The following is a 26,717-nucleotide window of genomic DNA, read 5'->3' as shown; positions in this document are numbered from 1 at the left end:
GGTATCAATATATTGGTTACCTTTAAGGAGGAGGGGCAGTTTGTGATTGGAAAAGCATGCAAGGTAGGCCTTTGAGATGCTAATGAATGTTTTACTTCTAGACCTGGATGATTGCATGGGTGTGTTTATTTGGTGATAATTCATCAAGCGGTACTCTTAGGATTTGTGAATTTTTCTGTGTTTTACAATTCAATACTAAGTTTATTTATTTTGTTTTTATTTGTATTTATTTATTTATTTAAGATGGAGTCTCACTCTGTGGCCCAGGCTGGAGTGCAGTGGTGCGACCTTGGCTCACTGCAACCTCAGCTCACTGCAACCTCCACCTCTCGGGTTCAAGCAAGTCTCCCTGCCTCAGCCTCCTGAGTAGCTGGGATTACATTGCCTGCCACCATGTCCGGCTAATTTTTCTATTTTTAGTAGAGATGGGGTTTCGCCATGTTGGCCAGGCTAGTCTTGAACTCCTGACCTCAGGTGACACACCTGCCTCGGCCTCCCAAAGTGCTAGGATTACAGGTGTGAGCCACTGTACCCGGCCCAAAGTTTATTTTACAAATAACAAGAATAATGAATTCAAAAGTTCATAGTGACAGCTGAACACAGTGCTGTGTGCCTGTAGTCCCAGCTACTTGGGAGGCTGAGGCAGGAGGATTGCTTGAGCCCAGGAATTCAAGGCCGTAGTATGCTATGATTGTGCCTGTGAACAGCCACTATGCTCCAGCCTCAGCGACAGAACGAGACCTCATCTCTAAAAAACAAAAGTTCATAATGATGCTAACAATTACACATAAATCGATGAAAATTAAAAAGATAAAAATATAAGATTGGAGCCAGCTTGGAGTGGTAAATAGTGAGTTCAGTATGAATATGTTGAAAGGGAAGTATTGGAAGAACATGCAGGTGAAAATCTTCAGTAAATAGTTTTATATATGGGTCTGGGGCTCAGGGTAGAGCTCTGAGCTGGAGAGGAATATCTGGGGAGTCATCAGTGTATTGATAGTAATTGAAATCATGGAAGTAGATGAGATCTTATACAGACCAAAAAAAAAGCAATCTGAGGAGAGAACCTTAGGGGATTGTCTAGACTTATAGAAAGAAAGTTCATGAAGGAGGTGAAGAAGGAGCATTCAGAGAGAGAGAAGACCTAGTAGAGAGCAGTAGAAGCCAGGGGTAGAAGTTTTAGGAAATGACCCCAAAATGCCAAATGCCAGAGATACAGAAAGCAAGTTAAAGACTGAGAAGTCTCCATTGGGTTTAATAACTAGGTCACATGTGACTTTGGTGAGAATAGAGTCAGTGGCATAACGAGGTCTAAGATGGGTTTTCCACATGGATGTCATCTAGGAAGACGGCAGAGTTTGGGAAGGGAGGAGGAACTTAAGTTTGGTGGGGTTGGTGATAAGGAAGTGCAGAGAACAAAGTAGCTAGATGGCATGAATATTGAGCAGCACTGTTCTAAAAGCAGCGTGGGGCCTGGAAGAATGCTGACCACCTACCTTCCCACTCTTCGGTATATAGGACTAAAAAATTCTCAGCCTCGGGCCGGGCGCGGTGGCTCAAGCCTGTAATCCCAGCACTTTGGGAGGCCGAGGCGGGCGGATCACGAGGTCAGGAGATCACGAGGTCAGGAGATCGAGACCATCTTGGCTAACATGGTGAAACCCCGTCTCTACTAAAAATACAAAAAATTAGCCGGGCGTGTTGGCGGGCGCCTGTAGTCCCAGCTACTCGGGAGGCTGAGGCAGGAGAATGGTGTGAACCCGGGAGGCGGAGCTTGTAGTGAGCCGAAATCGTGCCACTGCACTCCAGCCTGGGGGACAGAGCAAGACTCCGTCTCAAAAAAAAAAAAAAAAATAAAAAATAATAAATAAATCAATAAATCAAAACGAAACAAAAAACCAAAGTGGGAAAGGAGGTACCTGACCGATGAGTTCATACAGGCTAATCTTTCAGACTTCTGGGGTTCATTCCAATAAAGATTTGATTTAATTAAAGAAGAATCTATAAAGTGTCTATTTTGCATGCAGAGCAATATGAGAAATACATAGAAGAAGCATGTGTAATAGGCTGCATAATATCTCCCAAGGGCATCAGGTCTTAATATCTATGATTAACCTCTATTTTTCAAATATGTTAGTGTTAACATATCTGGGAAAAGGGTCTTTGCAGATGCAATTAAGTTAAGGATTTTGAGATGAGAAAATTATTTGGGATTATCTGAGTGGGCCCAAAATGCAATCACATGTATCCCTAAAATAGAGAGGCAGGCTGGGCACGGTGGCTCATGCCTGTAATCCCAGCACTTTGGGAGGCTCAGAGGGGTGGATCACGAGGTCAAGAGATCAAGACCATCCTGGCCAACACGGAGAAACCCTGTCTCTACTAAAAATACAAAAATTAGCTGGGCGTGGTGGCAGTTGCCTGTAGTCCCAGCTACTTGGGAGGCTGAGGCAGGAGAATCACTTGAACCCGGGAGGCAGAGGTTGCAGTGAGCCAAGATCGTGCAACTGCACTCCAGCCTGGCGACAGAGCAAGACTCTGTCTCAAAAACAAAACAAAAAACAAACAAAAAAGAGGCAGAGGGAGATTAGACACACATACACAGAGAAGACCACTTAAGGACGCAGCAGAGAGAGATTTGAAGATGCCGGCCTTGAAGATGGGAGCAATGCAGCCAATGAAACAAAGAATCCCGGCAGCTGCCAGAAGCTGGAAAAGGCAAAGAATGGATTCTCCCCTAGAGTGTCTGGAGGGAGCACGACCCTGCCCACACTCTGATTTTGGCCTAGTGGTGCTGATTTCAGACTTCTGGCCTCCAGAACTGAAAGAGAATAAATTGCTATTGCTTTATGTCACCAAATTTGTGGTAATTTGTTATAGCAGCCACAGGAAATTAATACAGCATGTAACAGTTTGGAAACAGCCCAACTCTCTGGAAAGGACATAGGAATAGGTATGCTGACTTACACACACACACACACACAGACACACACACACACACACATCCCCCAAGGTGATGAAACAAATAATACAGGGTCAAATCCAGCATTAAAGTGCGTGCCATCCAGCAGCAGTATTTTATGGTGTAGATGTCTTAGTTCACTGGAATCCCTGGTGTCATTTGGTGCCTCTCACTCAGCATTTCCACATAGGCCCACCTCACACATGACACCACCCATCACAAGGCCCTGCACAAGGACCAATCCGAACCTCAAGCTCAACACAGACAAGAGTTCTGTTGGAACTCTAGGAAGAAAGCCATTCTCTGAAACCACTTGTTCTCTGAAACAAGTGCTGGAGCACTTGTCAAGAGTAAATAGAAAAGGAATAAAACTTGCCTCTTTTTTTGAAAAGCCCAGCTGGACAATGGGCATATTCAATGGCCAAGGCCTCCTCTAATTGCTGGCTTGGGAAGAACTGGAGATAACTCAGCAATGGAGAGACAAGGAGGGCTCCTAGGGAACAACTTGGAGACCAAGGAATCTTGCTGAATGCCAGCAGGTGGTAGACACCAGGTGGTGGCTCTTTAGTTGCCATTACAGCCCTGAGGATTGAGTGCGGATTTATTTCATCTTGAGAAGTTAATATTACTTAATCACAGAAAGTAAAGGCTCCATGTAATTTCATTGGAGCAATCAATGAAAGCATGAGAAATGCCATGCAAAGTCATAACAGTAAATACCCCTAGCACCACATTCCGGCTAGCAGAGGTAACAGTGGAGGTCTGTGGGTAGACACTCTCAAAAGGTTAGGAATGTGTACTTCTCTCCCTTCCTGAACACCTCTAACTCCTCTAAAGTGTGACCCATTAGCACTGTTAGCATCCACTAGCTGTGTAATCCTTTGGTTTGAGAATTTAGGGCAAGGACTCTGGCCATTATATTTTCTGCTTAGATGCTGAAAAAGGCAGGGCTTCCCTTCATAGTTCAGAATGGTCAGTGGCACCTTCATAAAGTCCTTAACAATCAGTCCCAGATTAAGGTCCCTGTCAGCACAAGCCTTGTCCAGGTGACAGTTTATTTTCTATTGCCCTTCCATATGGAGAAGAACAATGTGAGTTGTCCCAGTGACCAGTATATTATGATACTTCTGACTGTGACTGCACAGGCTGAATTAACCTCCCTGTGATTTAGAAGTGGATGGGTCTGAATTTCATTATAGATACGACTTCCATGTTCTTCTCCTTGGCTAGGGCACAGGGATTCTCTTGGAGGGGTGTTGTAATTACTATGCAGATTGCTTTCCTATCATTTGATTGAAATTTCAGGAAGAAGGAAGGTCATTAATGTAACTTCTTCCTCAATTTCTCATTTTAGAAAATCTGGAAGTAGAGCCAGTATAATTCAGCATAACTGAGCCCACTGAGCTCTCCAGGGAAGTATAAATTGAGCACAGAAGCTCTGAAATGGATTGTAACCACAACTTCAGAGGTATTCTCAAAAGATCCATTCTCTTGGAAAAAAGTTTGCCAAGTGGAGCTGGATCCACAGCTGCCACTCAAGGCCTGTTTTCTGCAGAGTGCTGTTAAAGAGACTTTACCTGCTTCATAACCCATCCAGTGGTGTAAAGCAGAGGGTGTGAGGGCAGCCACTGCAGGGGTGAGTTCATGGGTTATTCTATGGGTCTATTCAGAAAGAGAGCTGCTGTTATGTCAGACCCACAAGAAGCAAAGCATGCATTAACCAACGCACCACCCCATCATTTTACCCCCAGAGCCCATTTGGCATCAGCCACCATAAGTAAGGCAAATCTGTTGAAGGCAAGACACTTGTCAGGCCAAGTTCCCACCATGGCTTTTAGCTCATTGAAGCCTGAACTGGACATACTGCTGTGATTCCACTTCATTCTCCTTACTTAACCAGTATATCAAGAGTGAAATAAAGGACACTTACTGAAGTATCAAAATAGTATGAGATCAGAAAGAATCAATATCTACTAATAAAAGATGGATTAAACTAGAGTACATCTATACCATGGGATACCACATATCCAGTAAAAAAAAAAAAAAAAAAAAAAAGACATGGGCTGGGCGTGGTGGCTCACACCTGTAATCCCAGCCCTTTGGGAGGACGAGGCAGGCAGAACACCTGAGGTCGGGAGTTCGAGACCAGCCTGACCAACATGGAGAAACCCTTTCTCTACTAAAAATACAAAATTAGCTAGGCGTGGGGGTGCCCACCTATAATCCCAGCTACTCAGGAGGCTGAGGCAGGAGAATTGCTTGAGCCTGGGAGGCGGAGGTTGCGGTGAGCCAAGGTCAGGCCATTGCACTCCAGCCTGGGCAACAAGAGCAAAACTCCATCTCAAAAAAAAAAGAAGAAAAAAAAAACAAAAGAAAAAAGAAAGACATGGATTGACATAAACCGTATGAAATTCCTTCAAAATATATTAAATGAAAAGGGTAAGGTGCAGAAACTATGTATCACAGGAACACTTTGGGTAAATACAAAATTATTTGTAAACGTACATATCTATATAGTAGTACATAAATGTTATACATATAAATTTTATGCTAGACATTTTTTTTTCCAGAATATTCAAGGAAGTGTCAAGAGTGGTTGCTTTTGGGGATATAGGGCTTCTTACTTTTACTTCTTTCTATATTTTTTAATGCTAAGTATATATTGTTCTTAATTTTACTTTCATAACAGCTTTCCAAAGTCTCTCCGACCATCCCTCAGAAGACTTTCCAGCCTCTTCCTCTTGACTCCAGGGTAACTTCTATGGTTATGTAGGCTGCATTCTGAACGTAAGCTCCTAGCCCATGGGACAGAATCCAGTCTGAAGCATGCTTGTCTAGCTGTGAACCCTGTCACTGTGCTGCATCCACTTAGAGGCATATCTTTTTTTAATTACCCAAAATGCCACCATATGGGCTGGTGGCAGCTCTGCACAGCTCTTCATTCTACCTTTCCCTACCACCCACCCTTTATCTCCGCCACAGTTTGATTTAGTTCTTGCTTCTCACCTACCCCCTTCAGTTTACCTCTTCAGAACATCCCTCACATCCTGCCTTCCTATGCATAGCCCGGGAATCAGTGAAACTCTAGGCCCATCCACTGCCATGCCCAGCCCAGGCCTGAAATCAAACAGCCCTCCCAATTTACCCGAAGGAAAGCCAGGCAAAGGTGCTCCTGCTGCCCCAACTTCTGCATGCATACCTGCTGGTATTTATCGTGCATAGTTTACGGACGGCAGCTCTGATTATCCACACAAAGGGCAGTAGGCATTGGCACGTATCATTCAAAACAGCAGATGACCACAAAATTAGGGCTTTGGAAAGTTGTCCTTGGAAGGTCATTGGTGATTCTTTTTAATATAGATTTTGCCACCATAGATTTACTCGAATTAAAATTAACTCATATTCTGTTTCATATCTACTGAATATAGTAGGACTGAAGTAAAAAAAAATCTACCAGCGATTAAATTGACCAGAGATAAAAAAAAAAAAATGTTTGGGACAATCTGCCTAGAGGGGGCTATATTTAAAACCACATTAAGTTTTTCCTTTCTGTTTTAACATAGTAGCCTTTTCTCAATACTAATATTCAACCTAAGGCCAAAGTACACATTCTTCAAACTTTTTTCTTATCTTTTATAAAAGTCTTGTGTGAGTGCATATGCTATTAGTGAAATTGGTTTTACAAAGCACCCAAAACCTGCTCTTATTTAGTTGTAGCTACTTGAATGTCTGTCAGTTTCAACTCACTTTCTTTGCTGCTCCAGTCTCTGAAGGGAAAAATCACCAGCTTATTGATCTTTACATTGCTGGCACTAATACCATTATTTCGGCTTGCTTCTTTGTCACAACTACAAACATAAATGAAACTTCACATTTTGACTGTTGACTTACAGTACCAGGAGGCTTACAGTACCAGAAGGATAAAGGTTTCCAATATATTAGTTATAATCACTAGGGGTGTGTGTGTGTGTGTTGGTGGGGGGGGTTGTTTTGTTTTGTTTTTCTTTTGAGACGGAGTTTCAAAAGGCTGCAGTGCAGTGGTGCAATCTCGGCTCACTGCAACCTCCACCTCCCGGGTTCAAGAGATTCTCCTGCCTTAGCCTCCTGAGTAACTGTGATTACAGGCATGCACCACCACGCCTGGCTAATTTTGTATTTTTAGTAGAGATGGGGTTTCTCCATGTTGGTCAGGCTGTTCTTGAACTCCCAACCTCAGGTGATCTGCTCATCTCGGCCTCCCAAAGTGGTGGGACTACAGGCATGAGCCACTGTGCCCAGCCGTGTGTGTGTGTGTGTGTGTGTGTGTGTGTGTGTGTTTACTCATCTTTTGTAATGGTTATTCCTGACTTAGGATATTGGCACATTTTATCAGAATAATATATATCCACAAAGCCATACTGCTCCTACATGTGAGGATTTAGTTTATGCATTTATGAATGGGTCTATCCATATCCATTCATGAATGGACATCTTCTTTAAAAAGTATAAAATAGATTATTGTATTCTATAACTATGAGAGCATTAAGAAACAGTAAGTTTTCTTTCTTTCTGTTTTTCTTATTTTCATGGGGTCTCTACTGCCCTGCATGTGGCAGTCTGTATGCTACATGTGATCGCAGAGTTTCTACCTAAGGAAGGAACAGGAAGTATCTACCTAGCCCACAAAAAGACATGACTGTAGCAGCAAACTGCAGCTTATAGCTCCCAGATAAGTTTGTCAGGATGGAAATGTCAATTTGAGCCAATGTGCTTTCTGTTTTTATAAGACAATTTAGGGAGGTGGAATGGTTGTCACAGTGTAGGAGTTGTTATCAAGAGTTTTAAATTCAATTGAGAAGGAACCAGGAGGTACATACATAAGCAAGGAATGAGCAAGGCATTTCATAATTTAGCCAGAAACTGACACTTCCCTCATATCCTTTACTGCAAATATTTTTTTTTCTTTTTTTTTTTTTTGAGATGGAGTCTAACTCTGTCACCCAGCCTGGAGTGCAGTGGCTCCATCTCAGCTCACTGAAACCTTTGCCTCCCGGGTTCAAGAGATTCTCCCACCTCAGTCTCCCAGTTAGCTGGGATTACAGGTGCCCACCACCATGCCCAACTAATTTTTGTATTTTTAGTAAAAACAGGGTTTCACCATATTGACTAGGCTGGTCTGGAACTCCTGACTTCAGGTGAAGTCCACCTGGCTCGGCCTCCCAAAATGCTGGGATTACAGGCGTGAGCCAACCACACCCAGCCTACTGCAAAGATTTTTAAAAATCAGTGATGATAACCGTAATTGCTAACAGTTATGCCATGCAGAGATGACCAGAGTTGTTCTGTGATGAGAGGAGCCTTGTTTGTAACCAACTTATTGCTTCATGCCTGAGAGCAAAAGTGGCTTAGGTTTAGCTGGGGTTAGATCTAGGGACTGACACTTACTAGCTATGTGACTTTGGACAAGAGGCCCACTTTGTTACCTACAAAATGGGGTTCGTAATAGTGCCTATCTAGTAAGGTGACTGAATGGATTACGGCTAACAATACATGTGAAGGGTTTAGCACAGTGCCTAGCGCATAGTAAGTGCCCAATAAAAGTTTACTTACCGTTCTGCTTAAGTATTTGAAAGCAGTTTACCTTGTTAAGTAGACTAACCCACTGAATATTTTTCAACAAATGCTCTTTCTCAAAACATAAACAAATAAACTCCAATCAAGTCTGGGTGAAATTATTATAAATTCCATATTAGCGGTCACCTAAATAAATGAGGTGTCACTGTTTTCCACTATCTGTGTCAATACTTCCCTCCTTTTGTACAGATCAGTGAGAGCTGAATTAGCCTAAATAAAATGTTAAAGTTGTAATGCCCAAGTGGAACTTATTTAAGGAGTGATTGTGGCTAGAAAGTGGTCTGTAAAAATAGCTCTCGCCCTTACATCACATCACTTGCTTCCAGCGGCGCCTTGAAGTCGTCCTGACAAACAGGCCTGCCCTCCTGCAGACCCAGGATTCTATTCTGCCTCACACATCCCCAACACAACTGCCAGCTGAGTTCTAATTGCAGAATCTTCATTACCAGGGATGATTGAAACTATAAAAAGAACCCAGCTGAATTTTTCACATCCTGCTGGGTGAGCACAAGGACCAGCTCTCCTGTTCCTGCTCCCTCCCCCCAGCAATTATCCTTGGTACATGTGTGGTCTGGCTTCTGCAGGGAGCTCTGAGCAATTGATAGATGTTATCTTCCTTCTCCTCCAAACCTCCCTGCCCAGGAGGTGTGTTGATGACCGTGACAAATATGCCTGGTCTTCCTCCACAGCTGTGGAGACAGGAGGTTCATTTCTTAACCTTTCCTACCTAAGTATCTTGTCCAAAGTATCTTGTCCTAAGTATCTGTCACCTAGAAGTGACAGATCAGAGAGAGATAAGAATCATTTCTCCTAGCCCCCTAGGCCTTTGTGACAACCTATTATACCCTATGTGAAAATTTGCCTTTTTTTGTTTTGTCCTTTCTTATTTCAGTGAGCATTTCTAAAGCACCTGCTGAGTGCTCAGTACTGCATTAATTGTAGTGAAAGGGGATAGCCAGAAATAAGAGGTCACCAAGGAATTTGAAATCTAGCTGGAAGGCAAAATGCAGGACTGTTCTTGGTTCTGTAGCTAATAACTTTAAGAATCAAGGAAAAAATGCATGCAAGTTTTACATAAAATTTATGCAAAATAACTTTTCCTATCTGAAAGAGAGACAAAAAGAGCACATGTATCTGTATATTTAGAAAGAAAAAGAAATGTCTGGAAGGATGTGCATCAGAAAAGTTAATGGTAGCCATCTCTGAGACGCTGTGTAACAAAACAATTGAGAAGGTGGTCTCTGAAGACACAATGACACAATCTAGGTTTAAATCCTAATTCTGCCCCTGACTATTGCCTTGTGCGTGTTACGTTTCACCTAAGTTTCAGTTTTCTTACCTATACAATGGGATGGTAATTGTAGTATCTGCTAGGTTTGTTGTGAGGATTAAATAGGATAATACAGATAGAGCATTTAGCAGTGTCTGGCATTTAAATTCAAGTGCTCTAAAAATGCAACTGTTTCTAGTGATAAGATGTTGGAGGAGAGGCATAAGAAGGGAAGTCTTAGAGGAGGCACGACTTGAACTGGTCCCTGGTGAATAGTGAAGACTAGAATAGTCAGAGGGGAGAGCCAGGGGCATTCTGGGTTAGGGAAACATCTTGAAGAAAGAGACAGAAAGGAGCCTCGGCTGTTCTCAAAAAGAGAGAGGCCTGTGCATGAACTAAGGAAAAGGTTGCATAAGGAGACACACAGTGGAGACAGAAAGTTTTGTTGCTTTCTCTTTTGCCCCAGCCCCTACGCATGCGCAGCCTCTCCCATCATCAACATCCCTCATCAGATTGGTACATGTTACAACTGATGAGCCTACCTAGGCCCATCATTATCACATAAAGCCTATAGTCTAAATTGAGGTTCACTCTTGGTGGTGTACATTCTGTGGGTTTGGACAAATGTCTAAGGACTTGTATCTAGATGGTCTGGTTTTTTCATCTCCCTGACTCCCCTCCACAAAAAGAGATGCAGCAATTAGGACAGCAAACAAAACCAATAAACAAAACCACCTGCAGATAACATCTTGAACAAAACCAGGTATCAAGGCACCTCCGTAAACTCCAAAATATCAGAGGGTGAGGCCAAAGCACCAAGTAAAATGACCTTATTGATGTGAACAACAAACTAGAAGGAAGCAGAGGAAAGACAAGGAACATATGACAGTTCCAAGAGCCAGGGAAATCAGAGATCACTAATAAATACTTGGCCTCAAAAGGAGGGGACTCCACTGAGGGGATAAACTGCACAGACCCAGCTGAGGTCGACTCAGGCTCTAAATGGTGGTTTGTAGTTGGCCAACTTCCCTTTCAGGGGGAGATTCAAAATAGAGAAAACTTTTTAAATGATTCTGCCTGCCCCAACATTATTGAGAGACAGAAAAATTGAGTTCCAGGCCAGTAGAGGGGTGGTATGTTCACTGTATGACTCTGGAAGCCTGCTGTGAGGAGGAGGGATGGACAGGAACAGAAAGGGATACCTCAGTGCCCCTTCTTTCTGCCTTCCCATCAAGACAGTACAACATCTATGGAAAAAGAAAACAACAACAAAACCTCAACCAGTACCTAGGACAGAGCTATGAGAACTTAGATTATGGCAGCAGGGTCACCTTATGAAGAGGCAACAACCAGCCATGATCAAACCCAGACTCTGATCCGTTGACTCCCTTCATCTTCCTTACAATCAACAGGAATGACCCCAGTGAGAGGCTGAGATTAGGCTTCTCCCCTCTACATCAAATGTCCTGTCAAATAGCTGACACCTACATGGCAAAATGAAATTGCAGTGAAAAATACCAGATAACTGAAGAATGCAACCACTAAAAGAAAGGTAATAAACTTCATCACTCCTACTAGGTGGGATAGATGTTAAAAAATTAAAATAGGCTGGGCATGGTGGCTCATGCCTCTAATCCCAGCACTTTGGGAGGCCAAGGCAGGCGGATCACTTGAGGTCAGGAGTTTGAGACCAGCGTGGCCAACGTGGTGAAACCCCGTCTCTACCAAAAATATAAAAATCAGCTGGGCGTGGTGGCACATGCCTATAATCCCAGCTGCTCAGGAGGCTGAGGCAGAAGAATAACTTGAACCTGGGAGGCAGAGATTATAGTGAGCTGAGATTGTGCCCCTGTACTCCAGCCTGGGCAACAGAGTGATACCGTGTCTCAAAAATTAATTAATTAATTAAAAATTAAAATAATCATAACGTATACTATCAAAGACAGAGGTTATCGTATATTGTTTGTTGTTGTTGTTGTTGTTGTTGGTTTTTTGTTTGTTTGTTTTTGAGATGGAGTCTCGCTCTTGTTGCCCAGGCTGGAGTACAATGGCACGATCTCTGCTCGCTGCAACCTCTGCCTCCCAGGTTCAAGCGATTCTCCTGCCTCACCCACCCAGGTAGCTGGGATCACAGGTGCCTGCCACCATGACCAGCTAATTTTTTGTATTTTTAGTAGAGACGGGGTTTTGCCATGTTGGCCAGGCTGGTCTCGAACTCCTGACCTCAGTTGATCCACCCACCTCGGCCTCCCAAAGTGCTGGGATTACAGGCGTGAGCCACTGCACCCGGCCTGATCGTATATTGTTAACATGAAGTGAATACAATCATTTTTAAAAGAACCAAGCAAAAATATGAGGTAGAAAAAATATAACAGCTTAATTAAAGAAATTAAGTGAAGAGAGAAAAAGCAGAATAGATTCAGAAAAATCTGAATTCATGAACGCAAGATTCAGTTGAGGAACTTCACAAGGCACCAGGAAGAAAAAAGTGAAAAAAAAAATTAGAAAATTTTAACATCCATGTAATAGAAGTCCCAGAAGGAAAGACAAAGGAATTGTGGTAGATTGCAAAACTATGCTCCTCAGTGAATCTCACCTCTTACAATGCATGATCAGTCCCACCTCGCATTCATGCTGAACTTGATCATTTGCCTTATTTTGCCCAATGGGACATCCATAAATGCGATGCAAGCAAAAATGTGTTAAGTACATGTGCTTTGGGTTTGGGGTGGGATATGTGATCATGTAACTTACTTTAGCCAATGAAATATCAGTGAATTGGAAGCAAACAGGCTTAGTAAGCACTTGTGCCAAAAGCTGCTCTGACCATCTGAGGAAGCCTACTATAGCCTTCTTGAGGACGAAAGATCACATGGAGAGAGGGGCCTAGCCACTGCTGTCTAGATGAACCCAGCCCCCTGGATTCTCTCCAGCTGAAAGCAGCCACATGAGTACGGCCAGAGAAGAGCAGTGGAACCACCCAGCCAACTCACAGAACCACAAGAAATAACTGTTGTTCTTTCAAGCCACTAAGTTTTGGGTAATTTGTTATGTATTTAGCAATAGATGATTGATATGGGAGATAATATATGAATAAAAAACGACCTAAAATTCCCAGAATAAAAGATTTTAGATGAAATAAATATTTTAGATAGAAAGACTAATACAATACCAAAAGAAGAAGAAGAAAAAAAGGCGGAAAAAAACCTCCCTTAGAATTTATAGTATAATTCCAAAAGGCAATTCTACAATCATGCAGAAAGAGAATATATGACTTACAAAGTAACACAAATACATTTGACATCATTTGTCTCAATTGTGACATGGGAATCAACAAGTCAATGGAGTGTTATTTCCTTTTTTTTTTTTTTTTTTTGAGATGGAGTCTCCCTCTGTAGCTCAGGCTGGAGTGCAGTGGTGCGATCTCGGCTCACTGCAACCTCTGCCTCCCGGTCCTGGTTCAAGCAATTCTCCTGCCTCAGCCTCTGGAGTAGCTGGTAGCTGGGATTACAGGCACGCACCACCATGCCCAGCTAATTTTTGTATTTTTAGTAGAGACGGGGTTTCACCATGTTGGCCAGCCTGGCCTTAAACTCCTGACCTCGTGATCTGCCCGCCTCAGCCTCCCAAAGTGCTGGGATTACAGGCGTGAGCCACCATGCCCGGCATAATGGAGTGTTATTTTCAAGGAGTAGAAATAAAAGGACTTCTAACCTAGAACTAAACTTTCCCATTTAAATGTGAAGATTCAATAAAGATATTCTTGGGTAAACAAGGCTAAAGGAACTTTAACATGCAAGAGACATTCCAAAAAATACTCCTTGGCTAAAAACTAATGAATTAACTCATCAACTCAAGAAGTTAAATACAATAAAGAAGAAAAACAAAACCAAAAGTGTTTTCTTCAAAAAGATTTGTAAGATAGACAAACCTCTGGCAAGAGTAATGAGGGAGAAAAAGTAAGATACAAATAAATAAGATATAGAATAAAAATGGAAAATAACTAAAAATATAGTAGATTTTAAACGTAAGGAAAGAATATTATGAGGAATGATATACTAATAAATTTGATTACACAAATAAAATGGAGGCAGAACCTTCTCAAGCAAAATTATGAGGCAAGAAGAAATAAAAGACTGGAATCAACTATAATCAATTAAAATAGTTATCAATAACTCTGTACCTAAATGTGCACACACACACATACACACACACACACGCACCCCTCTTCCATGCACACCCACACATGCCTCAAGTAAATTTTATGAAACTTTCAAGGAATAGATACTCTCTCTTATCAAAGATGTTTCAGAAAAATTTAAAGGCCTGAAAGTTACCCAACTCATTTATATATAAACCGGGTTCCAAAATTGAAAGGACACAAAAAAGCATCCTGTATGCTCGCAACAGCCAGCTGAAAAATATAATATAAACAAAATACTATTTTCAATAGCAACAGAGTAATAAAATATCTAAGAATTAACCTAAAAAAAGAACCTCATAGGGAAAATTTAAAAACTCTATTAAAGGACTTAAATGTCTATGCACAAATAAAAAGACATACCATGTTTGTGAATGGGGAAAGTTCAAAATTATAAAGAGGTTATTTCTCCTCCAACTTAATCTGCCTACTATAATTTTAATATTTTAAGATCTTAAACATATACATGGAATAAAAGTTTATAAATACCTTGCAATCTTGAAAATAATGAGTTCGTGACAAGAGGGAGAGATGACAAAAGAGAAATAGGGCAGAACTCACTGTGGCAGATATTAAGTATAGAACATAAAGCTGTAATAATAAATATATTGATATACTGGAGGAAAAAATCACATGAAGGTGTACTGAAGACAAGGAGATCAGCTGAACTCTCAGATGATCACAAAAGTACAGGCAAGGAGTGATGAGTCTCAGCATTATCTTGGTAGACTAGCAGTGGGAACAGCATAGCAGGGGCTGTGAGATATATTTTATCAAAAAGCCTGGAGGATTTCCCGACTGAATGGATATAGGGGTCAAGGAAAAGAAAAGATTGACTTGTGCAATGGGAGATGAGTCTGACAAGATGGATTAAAGATAGACTGTGCGGGATCCTTTGTAAGAAGCTAATCTTAGAAATGTTAAGTGTTGAGGCAGCATAGGAAATGAATCAACAGAGAAAGAGGCCAATTAAGCTAATTGGAGAAACACCCATTAAACTGTTGCAATTGTCAGGTAGGGAATGATGAAGGACGGAACTAAAACTGTGGGAATTGGGATGGGAAGCGGGGAGGTACAGATGAGAGATATTTAAAATGTTGAATCTAAATGACTTGGTACATTAGCTAAAGTGGATAGCAAAAGAGAAGGATTCAAGAAAGCTCTGAGTTTTCTAGCTTTGTTAGGAGGTAGGTGGCAGCAGCCTTAGTCAAGGAAATTCAGAGGTCACCATTTCAGCCAGAAGTCAATTTAACTTTGAATATCCAAGTTTGGATTCTTCCTACAAACGGGTAACTGGAAAGGAAGCTCTGGAACTTCAGAGAGAGGTTAGGCCTGCAGATATAGAATCGAGCATCTGACCAGAGTTTGGGAAAGTAATCGAAGCCATGGATGTGGCCATATTTCACAGGAAATGAACATAGAAGAGGAAAGTCAGGTGGTCGAGTTCTCCAGGAGTCTGTGGTCCCAAGGCAGAATCCAGCACTGCCTTTGAGAGGCACAGGGAATGCCAGGAAAAGTGAGAGCCACATTTGGCAACTGTCACATCACATCTGCTCTCTGTGGCATGGTTTCCTCACTGACTATCAGAATACATAAATATATGTAGCACATCAAACAGACAAATCCACTCTGCACAGATCTGCCTAAATATTTAGACAGAGCAAAGCAGTGACAGAAATGATTAAGAAATTGAAATTCCAGTCACTAAAGGTGATCAGTGAAACAGAGAACAGCTCTCATTTCAACCTCTCATCATCAGACCCGTGGTTGACTTGTCACTTCCAGAATGAGGAACTAATAGTTCAGCAAATGTGGGAGGCTTTGTGGATTTCTGATGGTGTGTGGGTTAGCCTTTAATTCTCCTTTGGTGAATTTTCTTCTTGTGGCATTCAATCATCAGAGGTTAGGCTGGGGAAGTGAGCAAAGGGCAGGGGATATGTGCAGTTAAAAGAACATTGAATTTGGCACCAGAAGATTGCATTCAAGTCCCAGATCCACGGGTTACTACCGATATGACACAGCCTCCCTGAACCTGTTCTTATCTGTAAAATAAGAATGTTAATTGCTGACCTGCCTACCTCCCAGGGCAGGTGAGAGTCGAGAGGTAATGTGTGTCAGTGGTTTTTGAACTGTGTTCTTCGGGGTTCCGGGCTTCCTCTCTGAGCCCTTAGGTGCCACAGCTACAAGGGGGAATGAGCTTAAGAGGTATAACCAGAGGCAGTGCTTTCGCTCCCCCATGCCTGGCTATCCCAAAGCAGCCCGACTTCTATCTGTATCTGCTGCTAAAAATACAGAGGGCAAACTCACTGTCCTGGATTAATGTTGGATGAAAAAGAACATGTGGCTGAGCGTGGCTCATGCCTATAATCCTAGCACTTTGAGAGGTTCAGGTGGGTGGATCACTTGAGGCCAGGAGTTCGAGATCAGCCTGGCAAACTTGGTGAAGCCCCGTCTCTACTAAAAATGCAAGAATTAGCTGGGCGTGGTGGCATGCATCTGTAATACCAGCTACTCAGGACGCTGAGACAGGAGAATTGCTTGAACCTGGGAGGCAGAGGTTGCAGTGAGCCGAGATCATGCCACTGTACTCCAGCCTGGGTGACAGTACGAGAAGACTCTGTCTCAAAAAAAAAAAAAAAAGAAAAAGAAAAACAACAAGTATCTGAAATGAGCTTTTTGGATTATCTGTGAACTGCAATTTCTGGTATCCTCTCTTCATTATCAGATAATTAAGAATTCCTTGTATGTAATTTTTTATTATAATAAGTTGGCTCCTAGTACTATCCTAAATTACATCTCCTATAAGACCACAGATTTACTTATCCTGATTACATCTGTGGACTGGGTGCTGAGTTGCCAGGTGAAGACTGCTACCATCTTCAACTACTCCTGGTTTAATTGCAATGCCCCATCCTGCAGCCCAGCAGAATTGCTGTGAAGATGCAATGTCCCAGCTGTTCTCTACTGCAGAGACACCATTCAGGAGACTGAATCCCTGCTCAGCACCGAGTTCCTGGGGAAGAACTCAATTTCCCTCAAAGTTTTAACACAGGCTGGGCACGGTGGCTCACGCCTGTAATCCCACCACTTTGGGAGGCTGAGGCAGGCAGATTGCCTGAGCTCAGGAGTTTGCGACCAGCCTGAGCAACATGGTGAAATCGCGTCTCTACTAAAATAAAAAAAATAAACAAATAAATTGCCGGGCGTGGCGGCGTGCGCCTGTAGTCCCAGCTACTCGGGAGGCTGAGGCAGGAGAATTGCTTGAACCTGGGAGGTGGAGGTTGCAGTGAGCCGAGATTGCGCCACTGCACTCCAGCCTGGGCAACAGAGTGAGACTCCGACTCAAAAAAAAAAAAAAGTTTTAGCACATTATTTCACACCATTAGACCAAGCTCCATCACAAAAGAAGGTGCCAGGGACAAGACGCAGAGCTTAGGTTTTCTGCAGGCAGATCATTAATGATTTTACTCTGGTGTGTCTTAACAGGGTTCCCAGGAGCTCAGGATCTGAATGGTCTGTAGCAAAGTAATGTGAAATGGGTTGACAAAGGAAAGAATCAGCTCTGCTCTAGTTTTACAAAGAGTGGCATAAATCCTGATCAAGACAGTAACCACAAGAGCTGGAGCTAATTAATTATTATTTGTGTATAAGAATATCATAAGTTACCCATGAGTCCCTCCTTTATAGCAATAACACCCAAGAAATAGTAGTCAGAAATAAAAGGAGTATTTACTTTAGGAAAGCTCTTAAATTCTCAATTATCTTAACCTCTGAAGACTGCAGGGCTTTCAATCTGCATCTTTCCAGGCAGTAGTTTTTGTAGTCAACCCACTGTTTCCAAGGTCTGTTTCTACCTTCTCAGGGATGCGTCACACAGGGTTTGTCTCTCCTCAAGTGTTGCTTTCTCTAATGCCATCTGGTCATCCAGCCAGGACATGGGAGGAAGTATGGCAGATTTTGTCATTTCTTTCAACCAGGGAAAAGGGAGGATTGGAATAGTGTTTCCTAAAGTTATGTTCAAGGCCTTGGTAGTTTCTGGATATTAGCCCTTTGTCAGATGAGTAGGTTGCAAAAATTTTCTCCCATTCTGTAGGTTGCCTGTTCACTCTGATGGTAGTTTCTTTTGCTGTGCAGAAGCTCTTTAGTTTAATTAGATCCCATTTGTTAGTTTTGGCTTTTGTTGCCATTGCTTTTGGTGTTTTAGACATGAAATCCTTGCCCATGCCTATGTCGTGAATGGTATTGCCTAAGTTTTCTTCTAGGGTTTTTATGGTTTTAGGTCTAACATTTAAGTCTTTAATCCATCTTGAATTAATTTTTGTGTAAGGTGTAAGAAAGGGATCCAGTTTCAGCTTTCTGCATATGGCTAGCCAGTTTTCCCAGCACTATTTATTAAATAGGGAATCCTTTCCCCATTTCTTGTTGTAGTTTCTAGCATTATAGGAAAATGAGAAAAGTTTTGGGTCTTGAAGTATGGTGAGCAACAACACCCTATGTAGGAGCTAAAGGGAAATTCCAGAATCCTTCCTTCATTTGCCCCAAGTTGGAGCAGGAAAGAGGCACACAGCCCTGTTGGCAGCTAGGAGAGCCATAGGATCCCAGCTCCCATCAGCTTGCATCATGGAGGTCTGGAGTGAGGACCACGTAAACTGACGGCCAGGTCCAAAGTACAGAGTCCATACTGTCAGACCTAATTTGGAGATTTCTAGAAACTTATCAGGAGCTCCACTTGCTTCTTCAGAGAATTTAAGAACACAAGAATTACCACATGAGCTCAAAACATGATCCATCCAGCCTAGAAGTTGCTTTATCATGAAAACTCCGGAGATGTGTTATGGCAGGACATGCCGCCCCCAAAGCCTCAAGCCCCAGATGTCTTTAGCTATTGAGAGTATTTCTAAGAGCAACTCTCCATAATTTGGAAGAACCCTTCTATAGCATAGGCTGAGGAGAAAAACAGAAACTGGGAAGAAAACTAGTTAGTTGTGGAAAATCTATTTGTACAAAGCCCTGTGGTAGGTTCTTTTACAATAAGCATCTTTAAGACTTTCAATAACCCTATGAATTCGGTAATATTACTGCCCATTTTCCAAATGAGGAAACAGAGAATTAGAAAGGTCAAGCCCTGTGCCCAAAGGCACGTCACTAATAAGAGATAGACTGAGATTTTCTTCAGCCTTTGCATTCAATTAACTAATTGCTAAATCCTAGGGGTTCTGCCTCTTAAATAAGTCTCAAGTCAGTCTCCTCTTTGCCAGTTTTATTACCATGAGCCTGCTTCAAGCCTTCACTGTTTTGTTTTGACCATTGCAATGACCACTTAACTGGCCTTCCTACATGTCTCACTACCCCTGCTTTCCCCTTCCCTCCCCACCCCACTCCACCCACTACAGCATCCTCCATTCTAGCCATGTTTTGCCCATACCACTCACTATAGACTGCTTTAATAAAGTCTTTTTTCTTCCTTTAAGTCCCAACTTATGGCATCACCCCCTCTGTGAAGCCTGCCCTGATATCTCAGGCAGACTTAGAAGCTCCTCCCCAGTGCAGTACCTCGCGCATGGGTCCTTCACAGCAGTGGTTGCACTGCAGCAGAATTGGCACTTTAAGTGTCTATATCTCGCCAGACTATGAGCCTTTTACAGACAGGGACCAAGTCTCTTTTCATCCATTTATCCCCCACACTTACAGTGTCTTGCCTACAGTAGGCACTCAAGAACTTGTTGAATAAAATGAATGAATGGAATGAGTGAAATTTTTAAATACTTATCGAATCAAAGAAATGAGTAAATGAAATTTTAAACAAGTTATCTCCGACTCAAAAGATACACTAATTAAAGAATCTTGAATCATTACTAGAATGTTAGATTTCTCTTGTAAACACAAAAGGAACTAGAAAAATAATTATAGAGTAAACTTGATATGTAAAATTTGAATTTCAAACAGATGAAATAATATTATTACTCACTTCAGCTACAAAACGTACACATGGAACCATAATACACTATATTTATGTAACACTTTATAGTCTTCAAAGGATGTTTATATACTCTATTTCATTTGAATCTAACAGCAATCCAGTAGGATAAAGCAGAGGAGGTGTTTATTAACCCAGTTTTTCAGATGAGGAAACTAAGGATCAGGGAGGTTAAAGTGACATACCCAAAGTCACACAGAGGCAGAAATAGAACAGGTCCTGGCTGGGCGCGGTGGCTCACACCTGTAATCCCAGCACTTTGGGAGGCCTAGGTGGGCGGATCACGAGGTCAGGAGATCGAGACCATCCTGGCTCACACGGGGAAACCCTGTCTCTACTAAAAATTAGCCAGGTGTGGTGGTGGGCGTCTGTAGTCCCAGCTACACGGGAGGCTGAGGCAGGAGAATGGCGTGAACCTGGGAGGCGGAGCTTGCAGTGAGCCGAGATCGGGCCACCGCACTCCAGCCTGGGCGACAGAGCGAGATTCTGTCTCAAAATAAATAAATAAATAAATAAATAAAAGAAATAGAACAGATCCCAAGAATTCTAAGTGCAAGTTCAACAGTCTTGTCTACCAGGTGACCTCTGATAGCAGGCTTTGATCATTCCATTGACAGTGAAAAGGTACAATGATTATCATTCTCACTAACTTCGAAAATCCCCTCCTGACTACAGGCAAAAGGGTCCCGGGCATCTTAAGGGGCCAAAAGACTGAGGGCAGGCAACTCCTTCAGAGTCAAGACTCCATTCCGTTTGACAAGTCTCAATCTTTCTAGCAGACAGCTGACACTATGATTGATTCGGTTGCTCCATTGTCTCAAGCTCTAGGTTCCTTTCTGAAGGTTGTGGCCCGAAAGGATAGGTGGGGCAAAGTCAAGGCATGGGAGTGGGGCAGAGAGGTAGTGAGGGGAAATAGAGGCAGACAGACCTGGGTTCAAAATCTAGTTCTACCTCCTTGCTTTTCCAGATGGACATCCAATTGCTCTAGCACCAGTTGTTGAAAACATTTTTTTTTCTCCATTGGATTGCTATAGAGCCTTTCTTGAAAATCATTTGACTGTATGTGTAAATGGTCTGTTCTAAGGCACTCTATTCTGTTTCAATGATTTATCTGTTTCTCCTGATGCCATGCAGTCTTGATAGTGTAGCTTTATAATAAGTCTTGAAGCCAGGTAGTTTAAGTCCTTTAACTTTGTTCTCTTCAGCATTTCTGTAGGCATCCTAGGTTCTTTGCATATAAATGTGAGAGTCAGTTGACAATTTCTACAAAAAACCCTAGTGAATCTACAGAACAATATGGGGAGAAGTGATATCTTAACAATATTGAGTCTTCCAATCCATAAACATGGTATATCTATCTATTTATGTAGGTCTTTAAAATTTTCTCTTAGCAATGTTTTATACTTTCCAGTGTAGAGATCTTGCACATCTTTTGTTAGATGTATTCCTAGGTATTATATGCTTTTGCTGTTATTGAAAATAGAATTATAGGTTTTATTTTTTTATTTTGCAATTATAATAACAGCAAATGTGAATTTACCTTGGAGTTAATACAGCTTAAGCTCCAGAGTTCTCCTTTGCAAAGGCCCTTTGCAAAACCTTCTGAGGTAGCCTAGCAGTTTTATAATCATAATTTTATATTATTTTTATTAAGTAGGGCCCTCCAAAATTGTACACCATCCAGACCACACAATACTCAGATTCATCCCCTGCCTGATAGTAACGTTCTTGTCTCTCTGAGAGCCTCAGTATTCTTATCTCTAAAATTGAAATAATCTTTATCTATCTACCAAGCTTATTTTTTCTAATGTGGTAAAACACACGCACACACAACAAAATTCACTGTTTCAACCATTTTAAAGAGTACAATTCAGTGACATTAAGCACGCAATGTTGTGCAACCATTACCTTTATCTAGAATTCTAGGTGCAAGTTCATCAGTCTTCTTTACCAGGTGACCTCTGATAGCAGGCTTTGATCATTCCGTTGACAGTGAAAAAGCACAATGATTATCATTCTCAGGAACTTCTAAAATCCCCTGCTGACTACAGACAAAAGGGTTCCAGGCATCTTAAGAGGCCAAAAGGTTTTAACCTTTTTAAATTGTTAAAATGGCTGACCTTTTCAAATGGTTTTAACTATTTTAAAGAGTACTGTTCAGTGATATTAAGCACACAATGTTTTGCAACCATTACCCCTATCTAGTTCCAGGACTTTTTCATTATGCTAAAAGGAAATCCTATAACTGTTAAGCAGACACTACCCATTCTCCCTTTCCACCCTACCCCTGGCAACAACTAATCTGCTCTATTCATGGGTTCGCCTTTTCTAGATATTTCATATGAATGGAATCATACAATATGTGGCTTTTTGTGTCTGGCTTCTTTTATTAGCATAATATTTTCAAGATTTATCCATATCGTAGTATGTATAATAATTTCTTTTTATGACTAATATTCTGTTGTAATATACCACATTTTGTTTAACCATTCATCTGTTGACGTACATTTTGGCTGTTTCCATCTTTTGGCTATTGTGAATACTGTTGCTATGAACATTGTGTGCAAGTTTTTGTTTGGGCACCTGTTTCCAATTCTTTTGGGTGTATACCCAGGAATGGAATTGCTGGGTCATATGGTAATTCTATGTTTAACTTATTGAGGAAACACCAAACTATTTTTCCTCCTAGAGTTATTTTGAGGATCAAATGAGCCAACACATTTGTAAAGCTTTTAGTATAGTGCCTGGCACATAGCAGGAACTCAATAAATCCTTACTCAAAGATATAATTTAAATTATACACAAGTTATCAGCAATAGAGTACATCTGCTGTAAAATGTGTCATATGTTGGAGGGAACAATTAGTCCCTGCTCCTGATTTTTTGTGTGAAGTGACCTCCATTAGAATAATATTCCAAGCCTCTTGCTCCATCCCCTTTCTCATTCCTTCCAGAAAAAGAGGAGTGATTTACCATCTGGAAGACCAAAGTAGGCCTATTCTTATCAGTCCATTTTACTGTTCCCTTGGGATCTACATGCCTGTAGGGAGCATGTATTCCAACCTCCTCTACAATTCTGTGCCATAAAGTTTTAAAGGGCACAACCCTATATTGGAGGTCTGAGGCTGTTTCACTCAAAGATTGGCATGGCAGATGTAGTGGGCAAATTTAATCTCAGGGCACAGTACTAGCAAGTATACTCACTAATGGAGCCAAACCACCTTCTCTAAACACCTTCATGGGTAATAAAGATTGTATTTTTGATTTACAGCTGCCTGACTCCTGTGTATCTTACACAATTGGTTCTGTCAATGAGAAGAAAGGGATATTGTATATTGCTTTCCTCCAAAAAAAAAACCCCTGATATACCCAGGTAAATTAACAAGGCTGCTTCAATCCCCAAGTTCTCCTACTTCAAATCTAAGTAGGTTAAAAAACAAACTTTAAATTGAGATCAAATATAACGAGTGACTGTCTTTTTCAGAGAGTTTTTTATTCTTTGATCTTGGAAAAGTTAAAATTAAAATAGAAAGGCATTGGACTATTCTGTGGTATCATTATAGTAAACCTTGATATAGAAAATGCTTTGCAAGCAATTCTCCATTGTGGAGAGCCTTTATTTCAACGTCCCTATATTCTTAAATTACCAACCTTGAGATGGCATTTGTTTTCATTTTTGCACTTAGTAGAGCATGATATCACATTCACTCTTTTTTTCTCCTGGAGTGAATGCAGAATTGATAAGTAGCGAATGTCTTCTTTTAATTCAATTCAACAAACATTTGTTGAGCACCTGCTATGTGCTAGGCACTGTGCCAGGCATTCTGGGGGAGACCAAAATGTGTATCCTTCAGTTTCATATGCAAACGGCTTTTAGTCTAGTGGCAAATGAAAAAAATGATACCTACATAAGTATGAGGCAAATTGTAGCTGATTTGGCTTTAAACGGGTTTCAGCCATTTTGTTTGGATGATTAAAATCTAATACAACTCTACAAAGGAAATTGGATTCACAATTTTTATTTCCTTACTATTCCCATGCTAGTTATCCTCCCTTCTGTCGGATTAAATTTCTCTCTTCCTTTGGAAAATGACATGTTTTCTACAGTTGCAAACATATTCCAACCTATTCAACTAGTTTATTAGCTTATTTTATCTTTATGAACCCATCCTTTAAACAGCTTAATTGAGTAATTTTTTGCTGCTGTTATATTTTTCAGACAGGTAATAGGCAACATCAGGCTAGTGAATGAACAAATTAATGGATAAATAGAATTCCAGACTGAAACTCAGAAAACTTGAATTTTAGTTTTATCCCAAATATATCCTTTAGAAATTCCTTTCCCCAAAGTTACCTCTCAGGGTTTGGGATCACACTGTCTAAATTTATGTGTTTGTTAGGTAGACTGAAAGGAGCAGAAAACAACAACATCTAGAGTATTTATGTCCAGGAAAACCTAAGTATGAACATATTTCCATAGATGGATACATTGATCCTTTCAAGGCCCAAATGAAAGCTGGCTGTAGCAAAATTATTTAAATGGGGCTATGAAGCCAGGCTGCTCAGCCTTGAATCCTGGCTCTTTCCCCTGCTAGCTGTGTGACCTTGGACAGGTGAGGTGACTTGGTTTCCTCATCTGTAAAATGAGGATAAATCATATTGTCTGCCTCGCAGATTTGTTTTGGGGAATAAAAGTGAGTTAATATTTGCAAAGCACTTAGACCAGTCCCTGGCACATGGTAAAAACTCTGGAACATCAATTGAAGTGCAGTCATGAGTTTGGGATACAGAAAGAGGGCTAAAAAACAGTGCCCCCAAAGGACATAAGAAGGTAGAAGGAGGTAGAACGAAGTGAAACAAAAGAATGGGCCAAATGAAGAGAAAGTGGTAAATGAACACAAGGCAAGTGTTTGGCTCAGAGAAAGATAGTGACTCCATTGCAGAGTATAGAAAGAAAGGACCCAAACCTTTTTGTTTCTTGTTCTATATGACCCTGTGCAACTCACTTGACCTCCCTGTCCTCTAATTCCTCCCCTACAAAAAAGATGACAGGCAGTAGAAAGTAGTGGTTAAATACCAACATCACCATTGACTAGCTGTGTGACCTTGGGCAAGTTACTTAACCTCTCTGGGCCTTAAGTTCAGCTGTTCCATGAGAATATTAATAGCTCCTAACGTTGGGGCTCAGAAAATGATACCCCAAGCATGGTGCTTTGGCATGCTGAGTATTTTGAACTAAAGGAGATTGGAAGCTTCAGAAGCAGCCTCAGAACCAAGGTTTCTCCAACCTTCTCCTGCCCTCCAGTCTCTTGCCCCTCTTCCTTCCCCAAAGTGTCACAGAAACCAGAATTCCTCCTCCCCAATGCAAGTCATAGAAACTGGAACACCTCTACCCCCAAAGAAAACTGTAAAACCTAGATATTTCTCTAACTTTCTCCTGCCTTTCTGTGTAGGAGCTGGTCATAAAGAAATTCTCTGACTTACTGTGTCTGATTATAGGTTTTAAGACCCTCATTCCAGAGTGGTACTGCCTTGTGTCTGGGAAGAAGGAAGGCCACACAGAGAGACTAAGAAGAATCCTAACAGACAGGCCTTGCTGAGTTTCCCCCTCAGTCTCTTACTGTTAGATCAGACCTCTTTGGTCCAACCACATTTCTACACGGTTGTCCATTCTTCATCGAATCTAAGAATAAAAATGGATAGTTTTCCCTGGGTCTTTGGGTCTTCATTTCTGAAGGCTTCCTGTATCAGGTAAGCCTTCGATTAAAGAAATCTGTTCTGTTTTCCTCTTGTTAACCTGTGTTTTGTTACAGAAGTGTCAGGCGTCACCCTTATGATGGGTGAGGAAAGGTATCAAACAAACACTCAAGAGGTCTCAGGATATCAGTTTGCATGTAAAAGCATTTTATACACTTCAGAGGCCTCCACCCTATAAATATTAGAGATTATTACGACCTTCAAATTTATTTACTGTTTTCCATTTAGATAGTGACATGGCCTAAACATTTTCCTTCTGTCTTCATCCAACTGATTTTTAAAACAAATTGAGAATCTCGGTCAGTAGTGAGATTTCATAGCTTCTATCTCTCCTCTCTGTGGGCTGACTTCTTAGCTAATTCTCTCCCTTTGGATAGCTGTAAAAGCAAGAACTACTGCCAGGACAGCTCTTATCAAAATATTTTAGCACTTCTGCATCTGGTCCTGGCCATAAAATAGAAGTGAAGAAACACTTATGTAAAGCTTTCAGAGCTGTGAAGGAAAAAGAAAGCTCTTATATTATTGGCTCTGGTTCATATATCTCCGGGACAGCAAGGAAAAAATAACTAAGATTTAAACCAAAAAGGCATTCAGTGAAAGAAACTTAAAGATGTGACATGAGCACCAGCAACTAAGATAAACAAGAGAGCAAAAAAGAGTCAATGTTGTTGAGTGAATTATCTTTCCCCTGAGCTCCGTTCAGCTCTGTGTACCCAGTAAACTAATGAGCTGGGCCAGTGGGAGAACTCAATGATGCATATGCTAACAACTCAGCTTCCGAGCAATTGTTCCCACCCTTGTCCGATTGCTGTGCTGGCAGCTCACGTCCATACCAGTGGGTCCCCGGATCCCAAAACCTCTTCCTCCTCTGCAGTCAAGTTCTTTCTGTCCCAGCACTTCTCATGATCAAATAGGAAATGGATAACAAAGACAGCATT

General features: G+C 41.4%; 1 long non-coding RNA gene across 1 annotated transcript; it reads left to right on the top strand.

The window, feature by feature from the left end:
* The first annotated feature begins 3,251 nt into the window (after positions 1–3,251).
* Positions 3,252–25,734, top strand: LOC101178232. Its single transcript, XR_179132.2, has 3 exons — positions 3,252–3,501; positions 4,317–4,430; positions 25,522–25,734. It is a non-coding gene; the product is annotated as an uncharacterized LOC101178232 (long non-coding RNA).
* Positions 25,735–26,717: the final 983 nt, after the last annotated feature.

This window comes from Nomascus leucogenys, chromosome 12, assembly GCF_006542625.1.
Source record: "Nomascus leucogenys isolate Asia chromosome 12, Asia_NLE_v1, whole genome shotgun sequence".
NCBI classification, from domain to species: domain Eukaryota; kingdom Metazoa; phylum Chordata; class Mammalia; order Primates; family Hylobatidae; genus Nomascus; species Nomascus leucogenys.
The sequence above is the reverse complement of the archived record's forward strand: the minus strand, read 5'-3'. Positions and strand labels throughout refer to the sequence as shown.